Here is a 20,815-nt window from a genome sequence, read left to right on the forward strand (position 1 = left end):
TCGAAGGTCTGCCGCTTTTCATGTGCTTTAAAGGCGACTCCCATCTACCTCCTGAAAACTGTTTCCTGCAATTCTTCCTTCCTTTCAAATTCTCTTCGTTGCCTTACCTCAAGATATTTTTGGACTATAGTTATCACTTATAACCCTGCTGGTTTGTGAATTGCAGTGCTCCTGAGCTCCCTTTCTCAACTCGCTTTTCTGTGAGCTGGCCACAAAATCGCAGGATTGCTACAGGCCCTCTTCTGTTTCCGGGGCGGCAGGCTGAGTCTTTGGTTAATTCTGCTACCTGATTGGAAATTAGAGTGACATGTGCCTGTCCAAACACCTAGATCTAGTCTCTCATTAGTTCCCTCTCTTCCCGTTCATTGTCCAGAGAATTTGCAGACTGTACGAAACAGGAGTTTAAAGGTGCTGCTTCTCCAAGTGGGGAGATTGTTAGTAAAGCGGCTGGAATGGCGAACCCGAGCACCAGCAGATGAAAAATGAGGTGCGTTTTAGAAACCTTTTCCGCTCACACTGTGTACAGTCCTCTGGATTTCCCATGCATGTTTTAGCTGTATTAAGATTCCCTTGAACCTGTAGATTTGGGACCCATGGAATGGGTACCAGGCAGTATTACTTTAAAGGGTCTCCATTTGCTCACCCAAACTCACTAATCCTCTTAGCCCGAACAGTTTCCAGTCTTATGTCTCATCCTGCTGCGGGTCTAGATGTGTTCAATCCATGTTGCATCTCAGCCCCTGAGCAAAAGTTGTAAGAATTTTTCTCTCTCTCACTGTCTTTATTTTTCTTTTTAATTTATTATTATATTGGTTAGAGCTGAGTTTCAGTGCTCTGTTTCTTGCTGCTGTATTTCCACTTGATTGACGTACAGAGAGACATCAATAAATTCTTCTTCAGATTCTTACCAGTCGTATATATTCTTTTCCGGTGACTTGAGTGTGCTGAGCGCTGTTCTTTGAGGTACCGTGTAGGCCTTTTCGATTATCAATTTGGTATTAGGAACGGTATCTTTGCTAATTTTAGTGAATTTTAGTGAATTTTAGTGAATTTAGTGAATTTTAGTGCCCCTGAGTTCCATTTTTCAACTTGCGTTTTTGGAAACGTGCCACAAAACAGCAGGATTTCCTCAAGCCCTATTCTGTTTCCGTGGGTAATCTTAGTCTTTGGTCAATACGTCTTCCTGATTGGAAATTAGAGTGACATGTGCCTGTCCGAACACCTAGGACTTGTGTCTCATTGTTCCTCATCCTTCCGCTTCATCCTCTGGACAAATTCCAAACTGTACGCAACAGGATCTTGACGGTGCTGACATCCCCAAGTGGGGAGATTGTTAGGAAAGACGCTGGAGGGTGAACCCGAGCACCAAGAGATGAGGAGATGAGATGCCTTTTCCAAACTCTTCCCGATCAAACGGTGTACCATCCTCTGGGTGTGACAGGCATGTTTTAGCAGTAGGAAGGATCCCATTCATGTAAGGAGAACACTAGGGATTTTTCCATATCACTGTCTCACCGAACCACAAACTGGGGAATTTTTAAGCTACGGCTACACGTATGTTCATTAAGGGCCTTGGGCAGTAGGCAGAGTCCAAACTATAGATGATTGAAGTCTTCAGGTCAGAAGCACTCACCATCAGCCTCCCTTAGGTTACATTTTATCTGTCGTTGATAGATGATGTTGATAAAAATATCTGTTCTTTTTCAGATCATTTCCCTTATAGGTTATTACAAAATATTTAGTGTAGTTCCCTGTGCTATACAGTAGTTCCTTGTTGATAATCTATTTTATACATAGCAGTGTGTATGTGTTAATCCCAAACTGTTAATTTATCCCTCCTCCCACCTTTCCCCTTTGGTAATAATAAATTATAAGATTTTATACTTCTCAGAAATGGGGGAGGTGAAAGAGAGGTAGCATTTTCAATGGAAAAGCATTCTAAACAAGATTGAAGCTTTAGCCAAGATTATTAGATGTACATCCTTGGAAAGAAATCACTTCATTTCTCTAAAGTTGACCTGACAAATAAGACAGACCTCTTCACTGAACTTGCTTATAATAAAGTGATGGAAATATCAAATGGAAGTGTTAGAAACATCTTATTTTACCCGAGCCTTATACACTGCTCTATGTTAATTACAGTTTGGCTCACACATCTGTTCATTGAAGTTACAATGCTCTCAATTTTGGTTACTGATCCTCCAGAGTGGGCCCCAACAAGGGTCCCCCTGCCCAGTGTCATTGGAGCCAACAGATCGAGACTGAGTTTGGTTCAGAAGCAGAGGAAACTTTATATTTGGTTCAAAGAATAGAGAGGTGAGAGCGTGCGGTCCCCTGCGGGCTGTGGGCCAGGCTGCTGTGTAGGGATCCTGTCAGCGTCAGCGGAAGGGAGGGGTCAGAGCTCTTGACGGCCGGGTTGGCTGCATGTCTATGTCGCGGAGTCTGCACGGTGTCCAACGAGCTGAGTTGTCGACCCAGCCATTCTGCACTAGGAAATCGGGTCTAAAGTGTCGGGTGTGGGATCTCTGCATGCGGAACCCTAGGAGCACGTGAAATTAGACAAAGCACAAAGGAAAAGAAGGTTAGACTTTATGTTTTTGCCCAGATTCTGTTTTTATCTCCCAGGGATTTTTAATGGGCTTTGCCGGTGACAAACCCCTCCTCTGCCTTTTGTCCCGTTCCTCATTCTTGGGGCGCTGAGGGTGCAGACCCTTCTTCTGTAACTGCTGAGTGCTGAGTTGGGAGCCCTCATACCCTGGGGCGAGGGTCAGAGCTTCTCCCCAGCAGCCTCCCGGTGACGTTGATTGTCCCCAGGACCCCTGCCTCCCTGCTCGTCCACCTGAGCACCAGCATTGGAAGTGTTATAGATTCTAATGACCTTTAAGGGTCCAGGAAAGAGATGTGCAGAGACGCTGGGGGGGCCGGTTTCACCCCGCCCCACATTTGTTTGGCCACCTTAGGCTGACGGTTTCTGCCAGCCTAGATGCTCTGACCAGTAGTCTGTGCTTTCTTCAATTAGGCCCCTGAATTAACGTACAAACAGCACCAGGTGTCAGAGCCCTGCCCGCTCAACTCCCAGACAGTCCAGGGTCAGTGGTGATCAAGGACCATGATGACCACTGAGTCAACAGCCTTTTGAAGTAAACAGGAGTCCAGCCGGTCTCATTGGCCGCCATCATCACGGTGTCTGTAGGCTTTTCTATGGTGACAGTGTGGTATACGGTTCCCCCGCCAAGATTATTAGCTCCCCTCTGGGTGCAGTAAGTCCTGCAAGCAGTAGTCTACTCTTTTGGGACACACTCTTGTTGTTTTATGAGAGAAACTCCAGGTCAAGTGATGTTCACACGAGTCGTCATGGTGCCCTGTTGCCCCCGGTTATCTCTCTGGATGTTGGAGTTGGAGGGCCTCCTCACTCGAGGTCGGTGTGCCCACGGAGCGAACCCTGCAACTTCAGGGCATGGTTGGTGGTTAGGATCACCACGTGGGGTCCTTTTCCCTTAGGAGGGAGGTGGCCTTTTGGGCTGCTGATTTCCAGGATTTTAGATACCGCCAGTATCTTGGCCAGATGTGGCAGTGGGCCAAGCCCCTTGGTGACTGTAGTTTATCCTACCTGGATGGCATTCTTGCGTTGTTCCATTTCAAGTGGTCCCAGTTTTTGCACTAATTCTCCAATGGCGATTCACCTTTCACCGGGAACGTAAAGGTCAAAGGGTTTAGCTAAATTAGGGAGTTCCAGGGCAAGGGTCTGAATTGACTGCTCTTTCCATTCTTGAAAGGCCGCTTCTGGATTCTATTCAAAAGGATCATCATCTTTTCCTTTCAGTGGTTCATATAGAGGCCCAGCTAGTAGACTGTAGTTAGGGATCCAGAAGCAGCAAACCCTGGCCTCCCCAGGAACCCCTAAGCTGTCTTCTAGTTTTAGAAAGGGGTAAGGCTGCAAATGGCTTCTTCCCTTTCCTGGGATGGGCTTCTCCGACCTTCTGTGAGAATGAAGCCCAGGCAGGTCACCTTAGTCTGTGATATTTGAGCTTTTTCTTGGACAACTTCTATCCTTTATTGGCTTGGTAGTTCAGAGGTCTCCTTAGTAGGGCTGGCGATCAGAATGTCGTCTGCATATTGAAGGAGGGTTCCCTTTTGCAGAGGTAGAACTTTTAGGTCTTTAGCTAACGTTTCCCCAAAGATGGTGTGGGAATTTTTGAACCCTTGGGGCAGGACGTCCCAGCAGTATTGTCTTCATTGTATGTTGAGTCCTGCCAATCACAAGCCAAAATTTCTTGTGACTCTGGGACTAATGGAATACAGAAGAAGGCATCATTGAAGTCTAATACAGAATACCATGTCCTGGTGGTTGGTAGAATGACCAGCAGTGTGTAGGAATTAGGAACTACTGGATGTATACCCTCGGTAGCTTCACTGACTGTCCTGACATCCTTTACCAGGTCCCCAGCAGCCCACAGGGCTCTCGTGGTCAGGCCAATCCCAGGATATGGAGCTCACCTGTGCAGGTCCCCAGCAGCCCACAGGGCTCTCGTGGTTCGGACCCTCCCAGGATATGGAGCTCACCTGTGCAGCTACCCAGAAGCCCCTGAGGCTCTCGTGGTCAGGCCCCTCCCAGGATATGGAGCTCACCTGTGCAGCTACCCAGCAGCCCCTGGGGCTCTCGTGGTCAGGCCCCTCCCAGGATATGGAGCTCACCTGTGCAGCTACCCAGAAGCCCCTGGGGCTCTCGTGGTCAGGCCCCTCCCAGGATATGGAGCTCCCCTGGGCAGGCACCCAGCAAGCCTGGGCACACAGGAACCATGCGCATAGCCCTCATTGCAGAGCACCCCCAGCTCACCTGTCGGTAAGAGCTGACACAGAGCACCTCAGAGCAGGACTTGAACTAACCAACAGCAGCTCCGACAGGTCTGTGACCCTGAGCGTCACTCTGTGCGGCCTCCCTCAGCCTGGTCTTCTAGAGACTTCCACTGCAGCCGGGCCACCAGGCCTCTGTCTCCAACCACCACCCACCCCTCCTCTCCCTGACTCCTGGGTTCCTCTCATTAGGAGAGGGTCTTGAAATTGTCTCCCACTCATGGGCCAGATAAAATGATTAGAAAACAAGCCAGGGCTGGCAGCCCCTTGTCTATCCTGACCCTCAGGACGCCACACCTTTTCCTTGGACCTGGCCGTTTCAACAAGGTACATTTTCTGCAACTGTGAGCCCCTGAGGGGCGAGGATTGGCTGACCTAGGCAGCCTGACCCTGCCAGCCCGCCCTCCCCAGGTGTGCCTGGGTTGAGGTAGATATAAACACTGCTCCAGGCAGCAAGAGCCCGTGCAGCTGTGCCTGACGCCATATTCTCTCCCCCGTTAGCAGTCTCGGGGCTGGGCTGGTGGGAGGGAGTGAGGGGCTACGGCTCTGTGGGTGGCCCGGTGTGAGTGGGGCTCTGCTGGACTTTCTGCAGGAGTTGCCAGGCTGCCACCTGCTAAAGAAGAGGATGTATCACCCATACCTGCCGCTGGAATTTCTCCTCGGGCAGAGGTAAGGAAGGAAAAAAGCAGTGGGGGCCGGGACAGGAGGGGTATCTCAGGCAGGGAAATGGAAAGCTTCCAGAAGAGCGCCCGGGGCCAGGACCATCCTGGCTGGCCTGCAGGCACCAAGTCGGCCTGCGTGCTGTGGCTGGTGTGGCTCCACGGCCCTTCCTCTAGGCTTCCAAGTCCTGGCACACATTCAGGTGCTTTACTTGGGAAGGGTGGGAAAAGTTCAGCAGCAGCTGGCCTGGGGCTCAGCTCACGTTTACTCGGAAACGCCTTGGCACAGTCCTCCAGCTTTGCACTGAGGGCGCTCCATGCGGGGGAGCTGCTGGCTGCATGGGAGACGATTCCCTACCTCTGACCAACTTCAGAATTGTTTACCACTGGAGCAAGTGCCCTTATAGGGTTTTCCTCTGTGTAACTGGTGGGTTCTTTTTTGGTTCAAGGTAGATATTCCTGTTTTTTGTATTTATAGATATAAGCATGGAAATAATTCATTCGTATAAATACATCTATGCAAAGGGAAGAACTTTTTTTCCTGTTTTATTTTTTAAATTTTATTTATTTTTTTTAATTTGTGAATTTTATTCTATTTTTTTATACAGAAGGTTCTTATTGGTTATCTGTTTTATACATATAAGTGTATACATGTCAATCCCAATCTCCCAATTCATCCCACCACCATCCCCCCACGGCTTTCCCCCCTTGGGGTCCATACGTTTGTTCTCTACATCTGTGTGTCTTTGTGTCTCTTTCTGCCCTGCAAACCGGTTCATCTCTACCATTTTTCTTGGTTCCACATGTATGCATTAATATACAATATTTGTTTTTCTCTTTCTGATTTACTGCACTCTGTATGACAGTCCCTAGACCCATCAACATCTCTACAAATGACCCAATTTCATTCCTTTTTATGGCTGAGTAATATTCCATTTGTCTGTCTGTGGGCATTTACATTGCTTCCATTACCTGGCTATTGTAAAGAGTGCTGCAATGAATATTGTGGTGAATGTGTCTGGTTTTTTTTTTTTTTGTGGTACGTGGGCCTCTCAGTGTTGTGGCCTCTCCCATTGTGGAGCACAGGCTCTGGACGCGCAGGCTTAGCGGCCATGGCTCATGGGCCCAGCCGCTCCGCGGCATGTGGGATCTTCCCAGACCAGGGCACGAACCTGTGTCCCCTGCATTGGCAGGCGGACTCTCAACCACTGCACCACCAGGGAAGCTCTGAATGTGTCTTTTTGATTTATGGTTTTCTCTGGGTATATGCCCAGTAGTGGGATTGCTGGATCCTATGGTAATTCTATTTTTAGTTTTTTAAGGAACCTCCATACTGATCTCCATAGTGACTGTAGCAATTTACATTCCCACCAATAGTGGAAGAGGGTTCCTTTTCTCCACACCCTCTCCAGCATTTGTTGTTTTTAGATTTTCTGATGATGCCCATTCTAACAGGTGTTAGGTGATATCTCATTGTAGCTTTGATTTACATTTCTCTAATAATTAGTGATGTTGAGCAGCTTTTCATGTGCTTCTTGGCCATCTCTATGTCTTCTTGGAAGAAATGTCTATTTAGATATTCTGCCCATTTTTGTATTGGGTTTTTGTTTTTTTTTTTAATATTGAGCTGCATGAGCTGTTTATATATATTGGAGATTAATCCTTTGTCCATTGATTCATTTGCAAATATTTTCTCCCATTCTGAGGGTTGTCTTTTCGTCTTGTTTGTAGTTTCCTTTGGTTTGCAAAGCTTTTATGTTTCATTAGGTCCCATTTGTTTATTTTTCTTTTTATTGCATTACTCTAGGAGGTGGATCATAAAAGATCTTGCTGTGATTTATGTCAGAGTATTCTTCCTAGGTTTTCCTCTAAGAGTTTTATACTGTCTTGTGTTACATTAAGGTCTCTAATCCATTTTGAATTTATTTTTCTGTATGGTGTTAGGGAGTGTTCTAATTTTATTCTTTTACATGTAGCTGCCCATTTTTCCCGGCACCACTGATTGAAGAGACTGTCTTTTCTCCATTGTATAGTCTTGCCTCCTTTGTCATAGATTAGTTGACCATAGGTGTATAGGTTTATCTCTGGGCTTTCTTTTTTTTTTTTTTTGCTTTTACACCTTTATTGGAGTATAATTGCTTTACAGTGGAGTGTTAGTTCCTGCTGTATAACAAAGTCAATTAGCTATACATATACATATATCACCATGTCCCCTCCCTCTTGCATCTCCCTCCCACCCTCCATATTCCACCCGTTTAGGTGGTCACAAAGCATCAAGCTGATCTCCCTGTGCTATGTGGCTGCTTCCCAGTAGCTACCAATGTTACATTTGGTAATGTTAATATGTCTATGCCACTCTCTCACTTCGTCCCAGCTTATCCTTCCCCCTCCCTGTGTCCTCAAGTCTTTTCTCTACGTCTGTGTCCTTAATCCTGTCCTGCCCCTATGTTCTTCATAAACTTTCTTTTTTCTTTAGATTCCATATATCTGTGTTAGCATACGGTATTTGTTTTTCTCTTTCTGACTTACTTCACTGTGTAGGACAGATTGTAAGTCCATCCACCTCACTACAAATAACTCAGTTTTGTTTCTTTTTATGGCTGAGTAATATTCCATTCTATATATGTGCCAGATCTTCTTTATCCATTCATCTGTCGATGGACACTTAGGTTGCTTCCATGTCCTGGCTATTGTAAATAGAGCTGCAGTGAACATTGCTGTATATAACTGTTTTTGAATTATGGTTTTCTCAGGGTATATGCCCAGTAGTTGGATTGCTGGGTTGTATGGTACTTCTATTTATAGTTTTTTTTTTTTTTTTTTTTTGCTGCACGCGGGGTTCTCACTGTTGTGACCTCTCCCATTGCAGAGCACAGGCTCCGGGTGCGCAGGCTCAGCGGCCATGGCTCACGGGCCTAGCCACTCTGCGGCATGTGGGATCTTCCCAGACCGGGGCACGAACCCGTGTCCCCTGCATCGGCAGGTGGACAATCAACCACTGCGCCACCAGGTAAGCCCCTATTTTTAGGTTTTTAAGGAACCTCCATACTGTTCTCCCTAGTGGCTATATCAATTTATATTCCCACCAACAGTGCAAGAGGTTTCCCTTTTCTCCAGTGAATGCCTCTCCAGCATTTATTGTTTGTAGATTTTTTCATGGTTGCCATTCTGACTGCTGTGAGGTGATACCTCACTTAGGTTTTTTTTTTTTATGAGTCACATGAGAAATTCTGTTTCTTTTTTTTTTTAGATGTTGGGGGTAGGAGTTTATTAATTTATTTTTGCTGTGTTGGGTCTTTGTTTCTGTGCGAGAGCTATCTTCAGTTGTGGCAAGCGGGGGCCATTGTTCATCACGGTGTGCAGGCCTCTCACTATCGCGCCCTCTCTTGTTGAGTAGCACAGGCTCCAGATGCGCAGGCTCAGTAGTTGTGGCTCATGGGCCTAGTTGCCCGGCGGCATGTGGGATCCTCCCAGACCAGGGCTCGAACCCGTGTCCCCTGCATTAGCAGGCAGATTCTCAACCACTGCGCCACCAGGGAAGCCCCTCACTGTAGTTTTGATTTGAATTTCTCTAATGATTAGTGATGTTCAGCATCCTTTCATGTGTTTGTTGGCAATCTGTATATCGTCTTTGGAGAAATGTCTATTTAGGTCTTCTGCCCATTTTTGGATTGGGCTGTTTTTGTGATATTTAGGTACATGAGCTGCTTGTAAATTTTGGAGATTAATCCTTTGTCATTTGATTCATTTGAAAATATTTTCTCCCATTCTGAGGGTTGTCTTTTCGTCTTGTTTATGTTTTTCTTTGCTGTGCAAAAGCTTTTAAGTTTCGTTAGGTCCCATTTGTTTATTTTTGTTTTTATTTCCATTTCTCTAGGAGGTGGGTCCAAAAGGATCTTTCTGTGATTTATGTCATAGAGTGTTCTGCATATGTTTTCCTCTAAGAGTTTTATAGTGTCTGGTCTTACATTTAGGTCTCTAATCCATTTTGAGTTTATTTTTGTGTGTGGTGTTATGGAGTGTTCTAATTTCATTCTTTTACATGTAGCTGTCCAGTTTTCCCAGCACCACTTACTGAAGAGACTGTCTTTTCTCCATTGTATATCCTTGCCTCCTTTGTCATAGATGAGTTAGCCATAGGTATGTAGGTTTATCTCTGGGCTTTCTATGCTGTGCCATTGATCTATATTACTGTTTTTGTGCCAGTACCATATAGTCTTGATTACTGTAGCTTTGTAGTATAGTCTGAAGTCAGGAAGTCTGATTCCTCCAGCTCTTTTAATTTTCCTCAAGACTGCTTTGGCTATTCGGGGTCTTTGGTGTCTCCATACAAATTTTAAGATTTTTTTGTTCTAGTTCTGTAGAGATTGCCACTGGTAGTTTGATAGGGATTGCATTGAATCTGTAGATTGCTTTGGGTAGTACAGTCATTTTCACAATATTGATACTTCTAACCCAGGAACATGGTTTATACCTCCATCTGTTTATATCATCTTTGATTTCTTTCAGCAGTGTCTTATAGTTTTCTGAGTACAGGTCTTTTACCTCCTTAGATAGGTTCATTCCTCCGTATTTTATTCTTTTTGTTGCAGTGGTGAATGGGATTGTTTCCTTAATTTCTCTTTCTGATCTTTCATTGTTAGTGTATAGGAAAGCAAGAGATTTCTGTGCATTAATTTTGCATCCTGCAACTTTACCAAATTCATTGATTAGCTCTAGTAGTTTTCTGGTGGCATCTTTAGGATTCACTATGTATAGTATCGTGTCATTTGCAAAGAGTGACAATTTTACTTTTTCTTTTCCACTTTATATTCCTTTTATTTCCTTTTCTTCTCTGATTGCTATGTCTAGGACTTCCAAAACTATGTTGAATAATAGTGGTGAGAGTGGACATCCTTGTCTTGTTCCTGATCTTAGAGGAAATGCATAAATGGTTGTTGAATTTTGTCAAAAGCTTTTACTGTATTTATTGGGATGATCATATTTTTATTCTACAATTTGTTAATATGGTGTATCACATTGATTGGTTTGTGTATATTGAAGAATCCTTGCATCCCTTGGATAAACCCCACCTGATCATGGTGTATGATACTTTTAATGTGTTGTTCAAGTTTGTTTCCTAGTATTTTGTTGAGGATTTTTACATCTATATTCATCAGTGATACTGGTCTCTAATTTTCTTTTTCTGTAGTATCTTTGTCTGGTTTTGGTATCAGGGTGATGGTGGCCTCATAGAATGAGTTTGGGAGTGTTCCTTCCCCTGAGAATTTCTGAAGAGTTTGAGATGGTTGGGTGTTAGCTTTTGTCTAAATGTTTGATAGAATTCACCTCTGTTGCAATCTGGTTCTGGACTTTTGTTTGTTGGGAGATTTTTAATCACAGTTTCAATTTCATTACTTGTGATTTGTCTGTTCATATTTTCTACTTCTTCCTGGTTCAGTCTTGGAAGGTTATACCTTTCTAAGAATTTGTGCATTTCTTCCAGGTTATCCATTTTACTGGCATAGAGATGCTTGTAGTAGTCTCTTAGGATGCTTTGTATTTCTGTGGTGTCTGTTGCAACTTCTCCTTTTTCATTTCTAATTTTATTGATTTGAGCTCTCTCCCCCTTTTTCTCTTTTTTTTTTTTGCGATACGCTGGCCTCTCACTGTTGTGGCCTCTCCCATTGTGGAGCACAGGCTCTGGACGCGCAGGCTCATTGGCCATGGCTCACGGACTCAGCCGCTCCGCAGCATGGGGGGGGTCTTCCCAGACCTGGGCACGAACCCATGTCCCTTACATTGGCAGGTGGACTCTCAACCACTGTGCCACCAGGGAAACCCTCTCCGTCTTTTTCTTGCGTCTGGCTAAAGTTTATCATTTTTGTTTATCTTCTCAAAGAACCAGCTTTTAGTTTTATTGATCTTTGCTATTGTTCTCTTTGTTTCTTTTCATTTATTTATGCTCTGATCTTTATGATTTCTTTCCTTCTACTAACTTTGGGTTTTGTTCTTCTCTCTCTAGTTCCTTTAGGTGTAAGGTTAGATTATTTGAGATTTTTCTTGTTTCTTGAGGTAGGCTTGTATTGGTATAAACTTCCCTCTTAGAACTGCTTTTGCTGCATCCCATAGGTTTTGGATCATTGTGTTTTTGTTGTTATTTGTCTCTAGGTAGTTTTTGATTTCCTCTTTTATTTCTTCAGTGATCTCTTGGTTATTTAGTAACGTATTGTTTAGCCTCCATGTGTTTCTGTTTTTTACATTTTTTACCCTGTAATTGATTTCTAATTTCGTAGCATTGTGGTCAGAACAGCTGATTGATATTATTTCAGTTTTCTTAAATTTCCTGATCTGTTGATCATTATGTAGTGTCCTTCCTTTTCTCTTGTAACATTCTTTATTTTAAAATCTATTTTATGTGATATGAGTATTGCTATTCCAGCTTTCTTTTGATTTTCATTTGCATGGAATATATTTTTCCATCCCCTCACTTTCAGTCTGTATGTGTCCCTAGGTCTGAAATGGGTCTCTTGTAGACAGCATATATATGGGTCTTGTGTTTGTATCCATTCAGCGAGCGTGTATCTTTTGGTTGGAGCATTTAATCCATTCACGTGTAAGGTAATTATCAATATGTATCTTCCTATTACTATTTTCTGAATTGTTATGGGTTTGTCTTGGTGGGTCCTTTTCTTTTGTGTTTCCCACTTAGAGAAGTTCCTTTAGCATTTGTTGTAGAGCTGGTTTCTTGGTGCTGAATGCTCTTAGCTTTTGTTTGTCTGTAAAGCTTTTGATTTCTCCATCAAATCTGAATGAGATCCTTGCGAGGTGGAGTACTCTTGGTTGTAGTTTCTTCCCTTTCATCACTTTAAATTTATCATGCCACTCCCTTCTGGCTTGTAGATTTTCTGCTGAGAAATCAGCTGTTAACCTTATGGGAGTTCTGTTGTATGTTATTTGTCATTTTTCCCTTGTTGCTTTCAATAATTTTTCTTTGTCTTTAACTTTTGTCACTTTGATTACTATGTGTCTCGGCATTTTTCTCCTTTGTTTTATCCTGCCTGGGACTCTCTGCACTTCGTGGACTACAGTGGCTTTTTCTTTTCCCATGCTAGGGAAGTTTGTGACTATAATCTCTTCAAATGTTTTCTCGGGTCCTTTCTCTCTCTCTCTTCTCCATCTGGACCCCTATAATGCAAATGGTGTTGCGTTTAATGTTGTCCCAGAGGTCTCTTAGGGTGTCTTCATTTATTTTCATTCTTTTTCTTTATTCTGTTCCATGGCAGTGATTTCCACCTTTGTGTCTTCCAGGTCACTTATCCATTCTTCTGCCACAGTTATTTTGCTACTGACTCCTTCTAGTGTATTTTCATTTCAGTTATTGTACTGTTCATCTCTGTTTGTTTGTTCTTTAATTCTTCTAGGTCTTTGTTAAGCATTTCTTGCATCTTCTCGATCTTTGCCTCCATTCTTTTTCCAAGGTCTTGGATCATCTTCACTATCATTATTCCGAATTCTTTTACTGGAAGGTTGCCTATCCCCACCTCATTTCGTTGTTTTTGTGGGGATTTATCTTGTTCCTTGATCTGGTATAAAGTCCTCTGCCTTTTCATTTTCTCTATCTTTCTGTGAATGGGGTTTTACTTCCACAGGCTGCAGAATTGTAGTTTTTCTTGCTTCTGCTGTCTGCTCTCCAGTGGATGAATCTATCTTAGAGGCTTGTGCAGCATTCCTGATGTGAGGGACTGGTGGTGGGTAGAGCTGGGTGTTGCTCTGGTGGGCAGAGCTTTAATCTGCTTGTCTGTGGATTAAATAAAACTTTAATAAAATGTTTAATTCACTTATCTGCTGATTCATGGGGCTGGGTTCTCTCCCTGTTGGTTGTTTGGCCTGAGGCGACCCAGCACTGGAGCCTACCTTGCTCTCGGTGGGGCTAATGGTGGACTCTGGGAGGGCTCACACCAAGGAATATTTCCCAGAACTTCTGCTGCCAGTGTCGTTGTCCCCATGGTGAGCCACAGCCACACCACACCTCTGCAGGAGACCCTCTAAAACTAGCAGGTAGGTCTGGTGTTTCGCCTGCGGGGTGATGGCTCCTTCCCCTGGGTCCTGATGTGCAGACTACTTTGTGTGTGCCCTCCAAGAGTGGAGTCTCTGTTGAGACTCTGAGTCTCTGAGTGCAGTTGAGACTCTGACACTCAGAGTGGAGTCACACAGACTCTGGATCCTGTGAAGCTTCGATGCTTTGTGGTTCTAGAAATTCTATAGGAGACTGTCCACAGCAGGTGAAGCTAATGCTGTCAGTAGTGGTGGTGAAGCCAAAGATCTGCAGTTCTGACTAGAGGTGCCGATGTACATACAGGACAAAATCATCTCATGTGAATGTAGTTCAGGCACGTTTAAGATGAATGCAGTCATGTTAATGCCTAACATCTTCTATTTTGTGCCTCTCCTCACGGACCCCCTCCTCAGTTCCTGAGGCTCCTGTAAGTCATGTACAGGGGAATGGAGACTGGACTCTGTCCAGTCTGAGCCTTGAGTTAGCCTGTGTGTATCTTAGGATACTTTGTATTTCTGTGGTGGCTCTTGTAACATCATCTCTTTCAGTTCTGATTTATTTGGGCCCTCTCTTTTTAAAAAAACATACTACTGTTGTCTTTTATTCTTTACAGAAGTTTAATAAGTGTTTGATCTACTACTCTTACTCTATGTATACTTTTTGCAGTGAGATGTTTACTTTTGTTTGTTTTCTTGTTACTGTCAATAATTAGTGAGACTTCTTTGAAGCTACCTTCAACATTGCTTATAAAGCTGCTTTATTAGTGATGACAGAGCCTTAATGGAAGTCGTGTTCTGGTTGTAAATTAGAATGCAATGTGCCAGCAAAAAGCCCCTTAAGTGTATGTCTCATTGCTTCTTGTTCTTTTTTTAATTTAATTTTTATTTTTTACCAGAGCAAATTTGATTAAAATGTTTTGTTTGTTCTAGGTGTGCAAGATGTGGTTCTTTTACACATATACATGTATCTGTACTTCTTCAGATTGTTTTCTCATGTAGGTTATGACACAATGTTGAGTAGTCTTCTCTTGGTATTCCGTAGGTCTCTGGTGATTATATATTTCACCTGTGTTTGTGTATCTCTGTTAACCCCAATATCCTAATGTATCCAATCCTCACACCTTTCCACTGATGAACCATAAGTTTGTTTAATGAATCTGTGATTGCCTTTCTGTGTGGAAATATCGTCACTGGTATCAATTTTTAGGTAACACCTCTAAGTGATATGATAGGATATGTGCCTTTTGCTTTCTCACTTACTACAAGTTGCGTGATTACCTCTAGACTCATGTATGGTGCTGCAAATGGCATTGTGCTGTTTTTCTCCTTGGCTAATATTCCATCTGTACATGTACAACTTCTTCTTTGTTCACTCACCTCTTGATGGACTTTTTGGTTGCTTCCATGTCTTGGCTATTGTAATACTGCTGCAATGCACATTTGCCTGCCTCTGTCTTTCCAATTCTGTCTTTTTATGTTATAGGCCCAGGAGTGGGCCTCCTGTATCACATGGTTTCTCAGGGTTTACCTTTTAAATGCACCACGATTCTCTTCTCATTAGTGGCTCTTTCCAGGTTACATCCCACTTAAAGTTGAGGGTATGCATTTCTCCACAACTGCTTCAGCATTTATTGTTTGTAGTTTCCTTGCTGATGGATATTCTGGCTGGTGTGAGCTGATAGCTCTTTGTGGTTGAATTTGCATGTGACTCATAATCCATTGAAATTGAGCTTTAAGGCATGTCCTTTTTACTTTTCAGACTGTGATTACAGCTTAGCTCTTCAAAGTTTTTCTTAAACTATGTGTCACATTTTGAAATTTATTGGCCATTACCTCCCTCAAGACATTTTGAGGGCAGGTTTCATTTACAGCCCTGCAGTACTTGTTCACATAAAGTGACCATTAGCACAGGCTTTAAAGCTGCTTTTGCAGGTAACGGCCAGAGGGCCGCAGCCTTTCTATGTTCCCCATGCTGGTACTAGGGAAACAGACCTTCCGGCCAGTGGTCTTCCTCAGTTATAAATTACAGTGGAATGTGCCCGGATAAACCCCCAAAAGCTGATGTCTCCTTACTTTTGTTTGTTTTTTAAAATTAATATATTTTTATAATTTTTGTGTGTGTGTGTGTGTTACGCTGGCCTCTCACTGTTCTGGCCTCTCCCGTTGCGGAGCACAGGCTCCAGACGTGCTGGCTCAGCGGCCATGGCTCACGGGCCAAGCCGCTCCGCGGCATGTGGGATCCTTCCGGACCGGGGCACGAACCCGTGTCTCCTGCATCGGCAGGCGGACTCTCAACGACTGCGCCACCAGGGAAGCCCAGGTTGGCCTCTTTTGAACTCTGTGGTCGATTTTCGACCCCAGAATTTTATTTGAGTGCAGGTGTCATTTACACGCCTGCAGTGGTTGTGAATATTTAGTGACCATTAGCACTGGGTTTAAAGCTGGTGTTGTGGGAAACGAGCACAAAGCGGCAGCGATTCTCCATTCCCAAATCTGGTTACTAGGGCAGCAGAGCCTTCCTGGAAGTCGGGTTCCTAGGTTGTAAATTAGAATGGAATGTGCCGGGAAAAAGCCCCTGAAGTTTATGTCTCATTACTTCTTGTTCGTTGTTTTAATTGTTTTAATCGGGGTAGTGATTAGAATAGTTTGTCCTACGTGTACACAGTCTGGTTCATTTGTACATCATATATATCTATTCATGTGACAGATCCTTTTCCCAGTAAAGGATTACAGAGTGTTCTGTAGACCTCCCTTGCTGTGTGCTCGGGCTTTTTGATATATGTACTTATTCTGTATTTGTATAGGTATGGTAAACCTAATCTTAGTTTATCCATTGCCATCACCTTTCCTTTTAGATACGCAAAGTTTTCAAGTCTGTGTGTGTCTTTCTCTGTGGAAATATGTCCATTTTTGGCCGTTGTTAGGTAACACCTACAAGTGATATCATAGGATATAGGTCTTTTGCTTTCCAACTTACCTCATGTTCTGTGATTATCTCTAGGCTCATCTATGGTACCTCAAAGAGCAGTGTTTCATTGTTTCCCATGGCTCATATTCCATTGTGTACATGGACCACTTCCTCTTTGTGCATTTTTCTGTTCATGGACATTTTGGTTTCTTCCAAGTCTTGGCTACGTTAAATGCTCCTGCAGTGCAGGATTGCCAGCCTATGTCTCTCTCATTCTGGTCTGCTCAGGTGATAGGCCCATGGAAGAACCTACCAGATCACATGGTAGCTCAATTTTTACTTTTAAACGCACCTCCATTATGTTTCACTGCTGACTGTTACCAGTTTACATCCCCCCAGTCTAGAGGGTACACAGTTGCCTAAAACCCCTTCAGCATTTATTCTTTGTGGACCTTTTCCTGATGGTCAGTCGACTGGTGTGAGTTGAAACCTTTTTGTAGATTAGATTTGCATGAGTCTAATAATTCCTAAGGTTGAGCTTCTATCCATTTTCCTTTTTTTTAATCAAGAGACTAAGTCTAACTTACCTCATCTTACTACCTTCTTGAAAATTTTGCCTTTTTGGAACGTTTTTGGCCATTCCTCACCTCAGGACATTTTTTGAGGGCAGGTGTCCTTACAGCTCTGAGGCCATGTGAATGTTAAGTGACCATTAACTGTGGGTTTAAAGCCGCTCTTGCGGGAAACGGCCACAAAGCGGCAGCATTTCTACATTTCCAACTGGGTTTTTGAGCAACAGAGCCTTCCTGGAAATCGTGTTAGTAGGCTGCAAATTAGAGTGGAATGGGCCAGGACACCCCCCCCCCCAAGAGCTTATATCTCCTTACCTCTTGTTTGTTTTTTAAATTTAATTTTTATTTATTATCAGAGCAAATTTGATAAAAGTGTTGTTTGTTCTAGGTGTACATAATCTGGTTCATTATATCTATGTATCTATCTATTCATCTTTGGTTCCTTTCCCGTGTAGGTTATTACAGAGTGATGAGCTCAATTTTTAAATTTAAACGCACCGCCATTCTCATCTCACTACTGGCTGTTACCAGTTTACGTCCCACCAGCACTTAGAGTGTAAACAGTTCTCTAAAACCCTTTCAGCATTCATGTTTTGTAGACTATTTTGCTGATGATCATTCTGACGGTGGTAAGGTGAACGTTTCTGTAGATTGGATTTGCATGGCTTTATTAGTTCCTGAAATTGAGCATTATTCCATGCATTTTTTTAAACAAAAAGAAAAAGAAAGACAAAATGTGCATAAGATATGCCACTTGATATTGTCTTTTTGAAATGTTGAGGTCTTTTGAATTTTGTGGTCGACTTACGACCCCAGGAATTTCTTTAGGCCCAGTGTCCTTTAGAGTCCTGCACGTATTTTGAATATTAAGTGACCATTAGCTTAGCGCTTTGTTTAAAGCTGCTGTTGTGTGAAACAGCCACAAGGCGGCAGCATTTCTCCTTTACCAAATCTGGTTACCACAGCAACAGAGCCTTAATGGAAGTCGTGTTCTAGGTTGTAACTTAGAATGGAATGTGCTGCGAAAAATTCCTTTAAGTTTATGTCTCATTATTTCTTGTTCATATGTTTAATATTTTTTTTTATCACAGCAAATTTGATGACAATGTTTTGTTTGTTCTAGGTGTGCAAGATGTGGTTCTTTCACACATCTACATATATCTGTTCTTCGGATCCTTTTCCCATGTAGGTTATGACACAATGTTGAGTAGTCTTCTCTTGGTATTCTGTAGGTCTTTGGTGATTATATATTTACCATGTGTTTGTATATCTCTGTTAACCCCAGTGTCTTAATGTATCCAGTCCTCACACCTTTCCGTTTGGGGCAACCATAAGTTTGTTTAATGAATCTGTGATTGCCTTTCTCTGTGGAAATATCTTCATTGGTATCAATTTTTAGGTAACACCCATAAGTGATATGATAGGATACGTGTCTTTCGCTTTCTGACTTACTGCAAGTTGCGTGATTACCTCTAGACTCCTCTATGGTCCTGCAAACGGCATTGTTTCATTTTTTTTCCTTGGCTAATGTTCCATCTGTACATGGACCTGTTCTCCTTTCTCCACTCATCTCTTGATGGACGTTTGTCTTGGCTCTTGTTATACTTCTACAGTGCAGATTTACCTGCCTGTGTCTCTCCAGTTCTGTCTTCTTAGGATATAGTCCGAGGAGTGGGTGTGCTGGATCGTATAGTAGCTCAAGATTTACCTTTTAAAGGCACCTCCATTCTGTTCCCATTAGCGGCTCGTACCAGGTTACGTCCCACTTCAAATTGAGGGTATGCATTTCTCCACAACCTCTTCAGCATTGATCATTTGTAGTTTTTTTGCTGATGGTTATTCTGAGCTGATATCTCTTTGCGGTTGGATTTACGTGTGTCTCACACTCCCTTGAAATTGAGCTTTCGGGCATGTCCTTTTATTTTTCAAACTGTTATTACAGCTGACGTCTTCAAATTGTTTTCTTTTCAAAATGTGCCACATTTTGAAAATTTTGGGCCTTTACTTGCGTCAAGACATTTTAAGGGCAGTTTACATTTGCAGCCCTGCAGTACTTGTGCATGTGAAGTGCCCATGAGCAAAGATTTCAAAGCTGCTGTTGCAGGTATCGGCCAGAGGGTGGCGGCATTTCCACGTTTTCCCCTCTGGTACCTAGGGAAACAGACCTTCCTGCCAGTGGTGTTCCTCAGTTATAAATTACAGTGCAGTGTGCCCTGATATACCCCCAAAAGCTTATGTCTCCTTACTTATGTTTGTTTTTTAAATTTAATTTATATTTTTTAGTGGATTAATATTCCATTGTGTACATGGACCACTTCTTCTTTGTGCATTCCTCTGTTAATGGACATTTTCGTTGCTTCCAAGTGTTGGCTATATTAAATATTGCTGGAGTGCAGTATTGCCAGCCTGTGACTTTTGATTCTCATTTTCTCAGGTGATATAGGCCCAGCAGTGGGTATGATTCATTGACTGGCAGCTCAATGTTTACCTTTTCAGAGCACCTCCATTGTGTTTTCATTAGTGGCTCTTAACACGTCCCAATTAACACCGCGGGTACGCATTTTTCCACAAGCCCTTCAGCATTTATTGTTTGCAGAATGTTTGCTCATGGACATTCTGACTGCTGTGACCTGATAGGTTTGTGTAATTTGGATTTGCATGTCTTTAATAATTCCTAATATTCAGCGTTTTTCCACACCTTTCTCTTTTCTCTAGAAAAAAAAGTGTGAGTACAATATAGCACTTGAAACTGTCTTCTTGGATGGTTGGCCTCTTTGTTTTTTTTTGTTTTTTTTTTTGCGGTACGCGGGCCTTTCACTTTTGTGGCCTCTCCCGTTGAGGAGCACAGGCTCTGGACGCGCAGGCTCAGCGGCCATGGCTCACGGGCCCAGCCGCTCCGCGGCATGTGGGATGTTCCCGGACCGGGGCACGAACCCGTGTCTCCTGCATCGGCAGGCGGACTCTCAACCACTGCGCCACCAGGGAAGCCCAGGTTGGCCTCTTTTGAACTCTGTGGTCGATTTCCGACCCCAGAATTTTATTTGAGTGCAGGTGTCATTTACACGCCTGCAGTGATTGTGAATATTTAGTGACCGTTAGCACTGGGTTTAAAGCTGGTGTTGTGGGAAACGACCACAAAGCGGCAGCGATTCTCCATTCCCAAATCTGGTTACTAGGGCAGCAGAGCCTTCCTGGAAGTCGGGTTCCTAGGTTGTAAATTAGAATGGAACGTGCCGGGAAAAAGCCCCTGAAGTTTATGTCTCATTACTTCTTGTTCGTTGTTCTAATTGTTTTAATCGGGGTAGTGATTAGAATAGTTTGTCCTACATGTACACAGTCTGGTTCATTTGTACATCATATGTATCTATTCACGTACAGATCCTTTTCCCAATAAAGGATTACAGAGTGTTCTGTAGACCTCCCTTGCTATGTGCTCGGGCTTTTTGATATATGTACTTATTCTGTATTTGTATAGGTATGGTAAACCTAATCTTAGTTTATCCATTGCCACCACCTTTCCTTTTAGATACGCAAAGTTTTCAAGTCTGTGTGTGTCTTTCTCTGTGGAAATATGTCCATTTTTGGCCGTTGTTAGGTAACACCTACAAGTGATATCATAGGATATAGGTCTTTTGCTTTCCAACTTACCTCATGTTCTGTGATTATCTCTAGGCTCATCTATGGTACCTCAAAGAGCAGTGTTTCATTGTTTCCCATGGCTAATATTCCATTGTGTACATGGAGCACTTCCTCTTTGTGCATTTTTCTGTTCATGAACATTTTGG

General features: G+C 43.1%; 1 long non-coding RNA gene and 1 pseudogene across 4 annotated transcripts in view; one reads left to right on the plus strand and one right to left on the minus strand.

The window, feature by feature from the left end:
- LOC137226699 (RAD52 motif-containing protein 1-like) overlaps positions 1 to 8,523 on the plus strand; it is a 70,115-nt pseudogene extending 61,592 nt beyond the window's left edge.
- Positions 1 to 20,815, minus strand: part of LOC137226700 (uncharacterized) — a 123,357-nt gene that overhangs the window by 12,856 nt on the left and 89,686 nt on the right. For 3 of the 4 annotated variants that reach the window (XR_010944475.1, XR_010944478.1, XR_010944477.1), the window contains one exon: positions 1,903 to 2,539. The exons of the other annotated variant lie outside the window; for it this stretch is intronic. This is a non-coding gene — a long non-coding RNA (uncharacterized lncRNA). Of the gene's footprint in view, positions 1 to 1,902; positions 2,540 to 20,815 lie in introns of those variants that run through there. 4 annotated transcript variants of the gene reach the window in all.

The sequence above is a fragment of the Pseudorca crassidens genome, chromosome 6, assembly GCF_039906515.1.
Source record: "Pseudorca crassidens isolate mPseCra1 chromosome 6, mPseCra1.hap1, whole genome shotgun sequence".
Taxonomy (NCBI): domain Eukaryota; kingdom Metazoa; phylum Chordata; class Mammalia; order Artiodactyla; family Delphinidae; genus Pseudorca; species Pseudorca crassidens.